We start from the raw sequence: 11,625 nt of genomic DNA, 5'->3' as shown, positions 1-11,625 counted from the left end.
CCAGACCTTTCCACGCATGGCACATTCCTTCAATAGATGCTCCACCGTAGTTCATAAAAATGACTCATCTTTATGGTGCTTTCATGTCACAGACTAGGGGGGGACAAATCTCCACAAGAACTTCCCAAGACCAGTAAGGAAGCTGCTGGAATGCTGTAGTGGGTCCAGATCCGAACAAGCTAGGATTCATGCCCCCTGCAGATGACTCAGCTCCCAGGAACGAGCTCTGTCCTTGTACTAGTTTGTATCGTGTTACTGGGGGGCCCTGGCTCCCAAAGATAGTAGTGACATGCCACCGCCTTCTTCCTGCGCAATTACCAAAGGACAGAAGGGACACAGTAAAGCCTTTCTTTCCTAAAATAATATTTTGGGGGCCATAGTGGGACCTCAAAATGATTTGATGTTATATTCTACGTATAATTTAGAGGGCCGTATTTTCTACTTAGAAAATTTCTACAACTTACTCCTAACGTTTCTAAATATTTCCCAAAGGTCTAAATTCCCTTTCCAGATTCAGTCAGGATATCCCTGGCTGAATGGGACTGATTCTCCTCTTGATGTTTGGGTGCTGTTTTGAATCCCGATTCAGATGGAACGCTGGGAGAAGGCAGTGTGCACCTGGGGTGGGGTGGGGTGGGGTGGGGGAATGGGAGTGGGAGGTCTCATGTCACGCCAATGATTTGCCCTGGAAGTTGCTTTCATAGAGTTAGTGACAAGCAACCTTGCTCTCCTAAAAGGAGAGAGAAGGGTTACCATCTCCTCCATGGGAGCGTGCTGGCTTTTGAGAGCTTGCATGACAGAACCAGAAGAAAAGCCACCCCTTGCTCGGCTGCTTGGCCACCCTCCTGAAAATCTTCTTTCTCCCTATTAGAGGCTTTTGATTTTTCCGACTTTCCAGAATTTGCCATTAACTTCAAGGATCATCACCCTGGCCGCACCAGCTGCTTGCTCCTCCTAGTCAACCCCAGCCATGCCCCTCTCTTTATGGTTTTGGAGGGGTGGGGGTGTGGAGGGGAAGAAGTGGCACATGATGCTCCCCTGGCTCTCAGCCACACTGATCACTGGGCAATGACTTCCCGGCAAACACAAAGCCAGACCATCGTTTCTCCTGTGTTCGGAACAAATTTGAGCTCTCCGCTGAATTTAGAGATGAAAAATACCGTCGCGGGGGGACTGGAGGTGATGCACATAGAGCATGCCCGGCACCTAATAATGGTGCTGTTATTACTATTATTTCTAGGCAAATAGATGTTCATGACGGCATCTTGTCCCCCTTTCAGTTTTATTGACACAGAGCTGGCTTACAGCACCTTAGAAGTTCAAGGTGTGCGACATAGTGACTTGACGTACATACACGCTGCCCAATGATCACCACGGCACGTTTGGTTAACCTCTCCATCATCTCATATAGACATTCACAATAGCATTTATGTGCATGTAGTAGTGGAATTAAAAGTCCTATATAGGGCCCACATGACAGATCCACTTCTCTTGAAAGACCCAAGAGCTTTTAAAAAAAAGTTTTGATTTTGAGATAATTGTAGACTTACACACGGTTGTGGGAAATAATACAGAAGGAACCCATGCGGCCCTCCCCCAGTTTCCCTCAAGGTAACGTCATACGTAACGGCAGCACCATATCACAGCCAGGAAATTCACAGAGATACGATCCACTGACAACACTAATCCGGTTCATTGACCTAATTCAGCTGTCACTAGCTGTGTGTGTGTGTGTGTGTGTGTGTGTGTGTGTGTGTGTATTTAATTTGAAGACCATTTTATATTGCAAATGATGCCAAGACCTTATACGTTGGTTGGGGAGGTGCTTTTTCATTTTCTAAAGAATGAGTGGGTTGTAATAGTTGAACTCTTTCTTCTACCAGCCAGCAGGCTCCTTGGGGGAATGTCTATCTTCTGCAGCCTTCCATTCTCATAGCCCAGCCAGGGCCTGCTTCACACTGACGATAATACAACAAACACTTACTGAGCCCTTACGGTGCATGTGTTCCATATGCCTTATCCTGGGAGGCACGTCCTAGTAGTAGCATTCTCACTCTGCAGATGAAGAAACAGAGGGTTAGGTGCTCAGTAACCACTTGATGAATGAATGACAGAGTCTGCGAGGGGGTTGCCAGCCTAGCTGTACCAGAACCAGTTATTCAGGATGGCCCTTTGTCTTGTGATGGGCTCCCAAATTCCAGTGTCAGAAAAGAAATGCTGCTCACTCATTCCTTAGACATTTCTCCCTCTTCTGGAAGCATCATGTAGGAGTTAAGGGCACAGTTTGTAGAGTTGAACTCTGTGAGTCCAAACCTGGCTCTGCCATCTGGCTGTGTGGCCTCAGGTAAGTTATCGAGGGTCTCAGTCCTCTCGTCCATAAAGTGGGATTAGCCATAGAAGCTGTATCGGAGGTTTGTTGTGCGGAGTGAATCACGTGTGGAAAGGTCTGAGAGTGGGGCCTGGCAGGATTCAGAGTCTTGCACATCAGTTGTTCTACTTTCTGTGCTTTTGACACCACCAGAGCTGCTAAACTTCAGAAAGCTGAAACACAGAGCAATATGGTACCAATTTGTGGATCATTCCCCTTATTATAATTAAAATTCTTATTTTCCCCCAATGCTTCCAGGCACTGGACTTGAAGTCTCTGGGTTTAGGGTGTAACAATAACATTTATCTTGGGAGGGCTGTTCTGGCCAATACCAGTGGCTCCTCCTTCCCTCCTTCTCCTCATCCCCTTCTCTTCTTCTGTCCATAAATAGTGAGAGCTTGTGAGGCTCTGTGTCAGGCAGATGGGGACCCAGTCATAAGCAGAAACCAGCCCGGTCCTGCCCCAATGAAGCTTCCATTCCAGGGGAGAGAGAGCCATTGCGTCAATAACCTTAACACAGTGGCAGTGATATCATACTTCACAAAGGGCAGCTGTGGGATGGGCCCTACCGTGTTCTCTGCTGACCAGAGGGGTGCAACTTATGGCCCAGAAGCCGGCAGAAGCACCCAAGCTGTCAACCACCAGGCCACCCTTGAACCCGAGCTGGAGAGAAGGCTCTGGTTTGCATAGTAATGCTCGCAGCTGACATGAGGGTTATCCTCACTTTTGGTGCTGTGAACATTCATGTACAACTTTTGTGTCAATGAATGTTCTTTATTTCTCTTGGGGACATATGCCCAGAGCGGAACTGCTGGGTCACATGGGACTTCTACGTCGAACTTTCGGAGGAACCGTTAAATTGTGGCAGGTTCCAGAATTTCTTGTTCTCTCTTTCCTAAACAATTTTATTGTGGCATAATTTATACTCCATAAAGCAGACCCATTTTAAGTATACAATTCAATGCCTTTTAGTAAATTTACTGAGTCGTGCAACCATCACCACAATCGAGTTTTAGGACACTTTTTACCACCTCAGTAAGATCCCTAGTGCCTATTTACGGTTAATCCTCCTTCCCATTCTGAGCCCCAGGTAACCACTAATCTAATTTCTGTCTCTATAGATTTTCCTTTTCTGGACATTTCACATACTTCACATACATAGAATCCTACACTCAACTCCTTTCAGTTGGCCTAATGGTTTTGCAGATCATCTGTGCCATGGGAGGTAGCAGCCCTGCACTCCTTTGTATTGCTAAATAATATTCCATCATATGGATATACCACACTTGGTGCATCCATTCACTTGATGATGGGCATCTGGGTTGTTTCCAATTTGGAGGTATTATGAATAAATCTGCTATGAACATTCATATCTGAGTCTTTGTGTGGACACATGCTTTCATTTCTCTTGGGTAAATACCTAGGAGTGAGAATTGCTGGGTCACATGGTAAGTGCATTTTTCCCCCTGAAGTTTTATTCATTCATTCATGAGAGACACAGAGAGAGAGGCAGAGACACAGGCAGAGGGAGAAGCAGGCTCCCTGCAAGGAGCCCGATGCAGGACTCGATCCCAGGACTCCAGGATCACAGTCTGAACCAAAGGCAGATGCCCAACCGCTGAGCCACCCAGGTGCCCCTGGTAAATGCATACTTAACCTTAAAAGAAACAGCCGTCCTGTTCCCAAAGCGCCTGCATCGTTTTACATTCCAACCGGCAACGTATGAGGGCTCCAGTTCCTCCCCATCCTCACTACCACTGGTGATTGTCTGTCCTGCTCAGCTTCTCTTCTTGGGGAGAATGTCCTCCTCACACCCAGTGAGCAGACGAGAGGACTGGGGCTTGGAAATGAGAGGCCAAGTGCTCAGGCTACAGGGGAGGGGGCCGCAGAGCAGGATGGGAATCCCAGGGTGCAGGTGGAACCTAGAGAGCACCTGGGAGAGAAAGCTGGGAGAAGGAGGTGGGGTCTGAGCTGGGGACCTGTCCTGGTGAGGCCTGAGGTCCAGAAATTCCTAGAGAGTAAGGTTGGGAATGTTCCTGAACGACAGCAAGGAGGGCTGCCCTCCCCCAGGGACTGGGGGGTGGGACTTGGATGCTTAGCAGCACTCAGGCCATTCCAGAAGCCCAGCCTCCTGAGTCTTGGTTCCGGTTCTGGTTCCAGTTCTATGGGCCAGAGACCCTTGTCCCCAGTGCTCCCCCACCCCCAGGCTTGGAGAGAACCACAGAGTAGGTGTCTGAAAGAAGCAGCATCCTGTTCTCCCCAGGGATCCCCCTCTCTGCACCACGCACCCTCTGCCACCATCCTCTGTTAATCAGGACAAGATTTGGGGAAGAGAGTTCCCGTCCAGCGGGCAGGCGGCAGGTAGGAGGCCAGCCTGGGCCCCACAGCCCTCAGTAAATCACCCTGTTCAGTTGGCGTCTCGCTGGATTGCAATTACAATCCTTCAGGCCCGACACAAAATCATTGGGCTGGAGAGAGGAGAGTACCTGGCTAATGTGTTTAACAAAACTAACCTGGTTAAGCCCTGACTCTATTGAAAATGAGAAAGTGCGGATGGGCCTAATCGATTTGGCCTCAGCCCAATTTAGTCCAAGAGCTGGCTTTGGGTTTCAGTTAAGTGGGCCGACCCGAAAACGGGGATACTCATTTTATTTAATTACCTCTTTGATCCTAGAATTCAGATTGCGCAGAGTTGTCTTGAGTCCGCCGTGGGGGCGGGTGGCCGAAGGGGACACGGCTTTGATGCACACGTGTGCTTGCACGCACTTGCTCCGGTGCACAGCCCCCGACCCCTTGCCCACACAAGTGTGCACACAAGCTTCTCAGAGGGAGGGGTGTTAGTAAATATTTCTCTCTCCTTCACCCGGGGAGCTGAAAATATGGATTTGATCAAATCCTCGTTTACTTCCCACCCACCTTCGCTCCCCACCCCTTTGGCCTCTTGGCAGATAAATGATGTTATTTGAAGGTATTCTTGAATTTTCTGACGGAGACTGTTTCTTAAGTGCTTTTAGAGCAGGCCTATACTTTGTAATACTTGTCATATTCAGGCTAGTAAACTCCTGGCCTTTAAAAGCCGGAACCTTATTCTGTTTCCTGAATATGAGAGAGTAGGTCATTAGCTGTGAATTTCAAATGAAGCAGATTTACAGTATATATCACAGAAAAATGTTTATGAGAGACAGCGAATACCAAGGAATCCATTGAGCAGATAAAAACCAAGAATCCCAACAAAGATCAGCTCATCTGGGGGAGCAGCATCCCAGTTACCCCCTTGCCAGTCCCCCAGGGTTTTTGTGGCTGATTTGGCCAAGTCCGGGTCTCTTGTTCTAGACTCTTGATAGAAACCTCCTTTCTGGTTCCACTCCACCCAAGTGTGGAACCCCACTGGGCGAGGCCCCTGGAGATCTCGACCGTGGAAGTGCCGCTGTCTGGAGATTCACGGTGGCCCACATGAGCTCAGATAAGGACGGGGAGTTGGGGTGGGGTGGATTGGGGAAATGGGAGACGGCGTGAGGAAGCACAACTGAAGTTGGGTCAGCTGGCCGGTGGGCAGTGTTCTGTGGCAGCTTGGCTGGACTCCAGTATCTAGTTATTTAATCAAACACTAATCTGGGGGTCGCTGTGAAGGGATTTTGGGGATGTGGTCAACGTCGGCAATCAGTGCCTGTAAGTAAAGGAGATCACCCTTGATAGTGTGGGTGGGCTTCATCCGATCAATTGGAAGCCTTGAGAGCAAAACCTGAGATTTCCCAGAGAAGAAATTTGCCTCCATTCCTGCTGAGGTTTTGGCCCCACTGCCCAGCAGATTTTCCTGGTCTCATCCACCTGCTCACCCTATTCTATTTCTCTGGAGAATCCTGACAGATAGAGTGGGTTTCTGGCAATGATTTTTGGACTTTCTCCCTCATGATTTCTGTGTATCCTTCTTCGCTTGCTGCCATCTTGAAGCGTGTGCACATGGGAGCGTCTGGTGAGCAGAAGCTGGTTCCACTTTTATGACCCCTGCCCAGATGGACCCTCATTTCTCGGGGCCTTCTGCAGTTGTGGCAGACACCATTGGCCGCTTGCGCAGCAGCCCTCACCCATCTCCTTCTGTCACTGAACCCTAGTTTTGTTCTAGCACCATGACCTTGGTCGTGATTGGCCTTGGCCGGTCTTGGTGCTTCCACCCAGCTTGGCTGATAATGGGGACTGGGGTGTTCATGTGACCCAGTTCTGGCCCAGAATTTGTTTGGGGGACAGCTGCTGGGGCCTCTGGGAACATTTCTCCCTTGATTAGAGAGGCCTGTATAGTGGTCCCCTTTTCTCTCTTTTAGATGCTTTGATTTAAAAAAAAAATTGAGATATAAACGACTGCACCATGAAGTGCACACATCTTGATGAGTTTTTGCATATATGTTCTTGTAACTGCTACTCGGATCAAAATATAAAACATTTGCTGCATCCTAGAAGGTTCCTTCATGCCCTACCCAGCCCATACCTCCCATCAGGGGTAACCATTAAGAATAATGTATCACCATGGTCAGTTTGGTCTGCTCTGTGCTTCATAGGAGTGGGATCATCCATTGTCTTCTTTCATGTTTGGCTTCTTTAAAAAAGATCTTTAAAATATTATATATATATATAAATACATATATATATTTTTAATATATATTTTGTATATATTAGAGCAATTTTAACTTCACAGCAAAAGTGAAAGGAGAGTATAGATTCCCAAATACTCCTTGTTCCCACACTTACATGGCTACCCCATTACCAGTATCTCCATGTCTGGCTTCTTTTGCTGAATAGCATTTCCCATGCTATTACTTGTAGTAATACTTCATTCTTTTATTTTTTAATTGCTGTGGGCTTTCCATTTATGAATGCATCAAAATCTATTTATCCATGATGGACATTTGGGCCTCCTTTCCTGCCTTGGACATTGTGGTGGGAGGAGGTAATGCCTGGAGCTGTGGCAGCCACATTGCTACTGTGAGGCAATACATGTTCAGATAAAAGCTAATAGTTGATTGAGGATGGCAGAAAGGAAGGGGAAAAGGGGCATAGGGCCTCTTGGAGCTTTTAAACCAACCCCAGGACTGCCTTTCTTTGAACTCAAGCTGTGAGGCTAACCTAAATGTCCTCATGGCTTAAGCCACTTTAACTCAGGTATTCCATTGTTTGTAACCAAACACATTCTGACACAGAATTCAGACTATCCTTCTGGACTGAGGTCATAGGACACCTTTTTTCCATGGAGCCTTCCTTAAGTACTCCAGCTCTGCTGAGCCCCTCTCTCCCTTTACCTCCTATATGCCTCATTATTAATCATGAATTCTCTTATACCACTCAGTCTCATTTTCCTCCTACTAGTCATTGGAGTTACTCCCAGTCCCCAAAGTAACACAGCTGAGACCTTGCAGATTCCACATTTATAGTTTTGACTGTTCATGGGCATCCAAGAAGGTCTACAATATATAGTTATTTGCAGTGTGCCTGAAGGAGAAAGTGGAACCCATTTTGTAGGGCTGACCTACAGGAATTTTGATTAGTCAGCCAGGCAGAGCCCAGCCTTGGCCCGCCTTGACTTTGACCCCTACTTGTGGTGGTACAGGGATTCGAGCAGCTGTCCTCAACTCTCTTAGCAAAGCCAACTGGTCCCGTTCAGACCCCAGCTCCTCCGGGAAGCCTTCCCAGACATCCCCTCCAACCACATGTTGTTCCCATGCCCAGCCATGACTAGCCTGTCACCTCCCAACTCCCATGGGATGGCCCTTGTACTTGGAGGAACTTCATTTAGTGGTGACCTCATTTGTTTGTTCAGTGCCTATTTATTAAGCACCTATTGTAATGGACTATTCTAAGCCCAGGGGGATATAGCAGTGAATGAAACAATCCTGGGGCCTGTCCTCATGGAGGGTTTTGTCTAGTGGGGAGGTAGACGGCAGGCAGGCCACAGATCAGACGACGTGCATGCTGTGATGGGGTAGCGTGCTGTCAGGGGGACGGGAAGAGTGGAGGCAGTGGGTGGCAGTTGGTATTTCCAGTAGGGTTATGAGGCCATTGTCTGCACAAAGATCCCAGCTACCAAGTGATGAGGTTGGGAGATCTAGCCCTAGTGTCTTCATTGGTCAGACTGCCACTCTCGGGGTGGAAGGCTCCTTGGGTGCCTGGGAAGGGCACCGGACAGGGATCTCAAGGGTCTGAGCCTTCTGACCAACTGTGTGACCTTGGAACACTCCGATTCCACTTCCTTATCTGTGGTGCACATATCAATACCTGCTCTGCCTTCCTCGTGGTGTGCTATGGACCATGCAGTGCTGTGTGCGTGGGAAATGATGTCACCCCATAGCTTGGTGCTCCTTTTTTTTTTTTAAGATTTTATTTATTTATTCATGAGACACACAGACAGAGAGAGAGAGAGAGAGAGAGAGAGAGAGAGAGAGAGAGAGAGGCAGAGACGTAGGCAGAGGTAGAAGCAGGCGCCCTGTGGAGAGCCTGAAATGGGACTCCATCCCAGGACCCCAGGTCATGCCCTGAGCCGAAGGCAGACGCTCAACCGCTGAGCCACCCAGGTGCACCTTGGCGCTCCTCCTGATGGGTATCCACATAGTGCCTATGAGCTACCCCTAGTATCCTGCCTTCACCTCCCTCCTCACCCCGAGGGTGAAATGTGCCAAAGAGAACTACTCCAGGTCCAGGGCTGGGCTATGTGCTGTGTGCGGGTGGCTGGCAGGAGCTCTGATCTTCTCTTTGATGTGGAGTCTGCAGGATCAGGCAAGGATTCTGCGCTGCTGAGTCGGGACTGGTGCCCCAGACAGTCGAGTCTTTGTGAGTTCCACCTTGGGGGATCCGCCTACAGAAACCTGTCACCTCAGAACTGCCTCTTGAGGGGAAAGCAGCCTGCAGGAGAAGGGGGAACAATGGGCTTGTCATGTTCAGGATAGAGCAGAGTCTGGGCCCGGTTGGCACTCAGGAGTCCTGTTAGTACTTGAGAAAGAAACAGCCTCTAGGCTGGCAGGGGCAGGGGCCTCTGGAATGTGCGGGAAGGGTGTTGTCCTTGGTGGCTGTATGATCAAGTCCCCACCTACTTCTCTCATCTTGTGCCACCTTGTCCTTTCCTCCCTGCTCTCCAGCACACACTGGCTGGGCTTCATCCTGCCTCAGGGCCTTTGCACATGCAGGGTCCTCTGCCCGAGATTTTAATTTTTCAAATATGCAGAAAATGATAGAATATTATTCGGATAAATTGCATACCCATCGCTGAATGGATATTAACATTTTGTTACTTTTGCTTCAGAACACTTTCTTGTTTTATTGTGGAAAAAAACGTACAATATTAAATTTGTCATCTTAACCATTTTTAAGGGTACAGTTAAGCTTTGTTAGATATTTTTACAGTGTTGTGCAACAGATCTCTAGAATTTTTTTATCTTCTAAAACTAAAACTCTATACCCACTAAACTCTAAAAAATGTGGAATGCTTCACAAATTTGCATTTATTCTTATTCAGGGACCTTGCTAATCTTCACATTGTTACAATTTTAGTATATGTGCTGCCAAAGTCTGCAGAGAACATTTGCTTTTTAACTATTGATATTGAAAATTCAAAAGGTAGAAAAGGGTGTGGCCTCCTCTGTCCTTCAAGCACCTTGATCCTATCAGAGGCCTCTGGTGTTATGGTTTCTAGAGTGTTCTGTGCATATGTAAGCATGTATGTATTACACGTGTGTATGTATATGTATATGATAGCATTGCCTTTTGTAAAAAATAAACACTTTTACTTTAGAATAGCTATAGATTTACAGAAGAGTTGCAAGGATAATACAGACTCCCTGTACACCTTTCACCAAGTCTTCCCTGTTAGTGTCTTGAATTAGGGTCCATTTCCTACCACTGAGGTACCAGCACCGGTACACTACTCTTTACTAAGCTCCACAGTTTATTCTAATTCATTAGTTTGCCCCCAAAGCCCATTTCCTGTTCTAGCATGCCATCCAGGACACCACATTCTGTTGAGTTGTCATGTCTCCTTGGGCTCTGCCAGTGTGTGACCATTTCTCAGGCTTTCCTTGTTTCTCAGACTTTCCCATGATGGTCTTGAAGAGTATCGGTTAGATATTGTGTAGACTGTCCCTCTCAGTTTGGGGTTGTCTGATGTCTTTTCCATGCCCACAGTGGGTTGTGGGCTTTTGGGAGGAAGACCACAGAATTGAAGCGTGCTTCTCATCACGTATTGGGGGGCACATGTTATCAACATGGCTTCTCACTGTGATGTTACGCTTGACCATTTGGGTAAGGTTGTATTTCTGGGTTTCTGCGCCATGAAGTTACATCCTCAGACCCCTTTTAATATTCTGTTTTATGGAAGGAAGTTGAGATGGGAGTTAAGCTCCACCTCTTTGAGGTGGAGGAGTAACTATGTAAACTCTTTGGAATTCTTTTGCATGGGAACTCTATCTCTTGTCCCCTATTCCTTAATTTTTAAATTCAATCACTTATTTGTATCAGTATGGACACATGGATATTTATTTTATACCTTGTTTATAATCCAAAAATTTAGAGATTATATATGTGTGTGTGTTTGTGTGTGGATATTTGTGTGTTTGTGTGTGCATATTTGTGTGTGTATGTATGGAGAAGATAAGATTTAGGGAAGAAAATGAATAGTTTCTTTTTTCTTTTAAGGTGAAAAGAAATTTCATTAAGGTGAAATTCACATAATATTATATGAATCATTTCAAAGCAAACAATTTAGTGGCATTTAGTGCATTTACAATGTTTTGTTTTTTAATTTATGATAGTCACACACACAGAGAGAGAGAGAGAGAGGCAGAGACATAGGCAGAGGGAGAAGCAGGCTCCATGCACCGGGAGCCTGACGTGGGATTCGATCCCGGGTCTCCAGGATCGCGCCCTGGGCCAAAGGCAGGCACTAAACCGCTGCACCACCCAGGGATCCCTGCATTTACAATGTTATGCAATGTGTGTCTAGTTCCAAAAGTATTTTCCTCATCTTCCAAGAAAACCTCTTGCCCAGTGAGAATTTACTCTTCACGCCCCTTCCTCCCTGCCCCTGGCAACTCCCCATCTGTTTTCTGTCTGTATGGATTTACCTATTCTGGATATTTCATGTAAGTGGAGCCAATATGTGGCTTTCCGTGTCCTGTTTTTTTTCACTTGGTATATTTGAGGTTCACTCATGCTACAACATGCATCATTCCCTTTTATGGCTGAATAATATTCCATTGTATGTATACACAACCATTTAT

General features: G+C 46.9%; 1 non-coding gene across 1 annotated transcript; it reads right to left on the bottom strand.

The window, feature by feature from the left end:
• Positions 1–9,822: 9,822 nt before the first annotated feature.
• On the bottom strand, positions 9,823–9,930 carry LOC129514385 (U6 spliceosomal RNA). Its single transcript, XR_008665438.1, has one exon. It is a non-coding gene; the product is annotated as a U6 spliceosomal RNA (small nuclear RNA).
• Between the last annotated feature and the right edge of the window lie 1,695 nt (positions 9,931–11,625).

Source organism: Nyctereutes procyonoides, unplaced genomic scaffold, assembly GCF_905146905.1.
Source record: "Nyctereutes procyonoides isolate TBG_1078 unplaced genomic scaffold, NYPRO_anot_genome, whole genome shotgun sequence".
Taxonomy (NCBI): Eukaryota; Metazoa; Chordata; class Mammalia; order Carnivora; family Canidae; genus Nyctereutes; species Nyctereutes procyonoides.
Note: the sequence above shows the minus strand (reverse complement) of the source record. Positions and strands in the feature narration are given on the sequence as shown.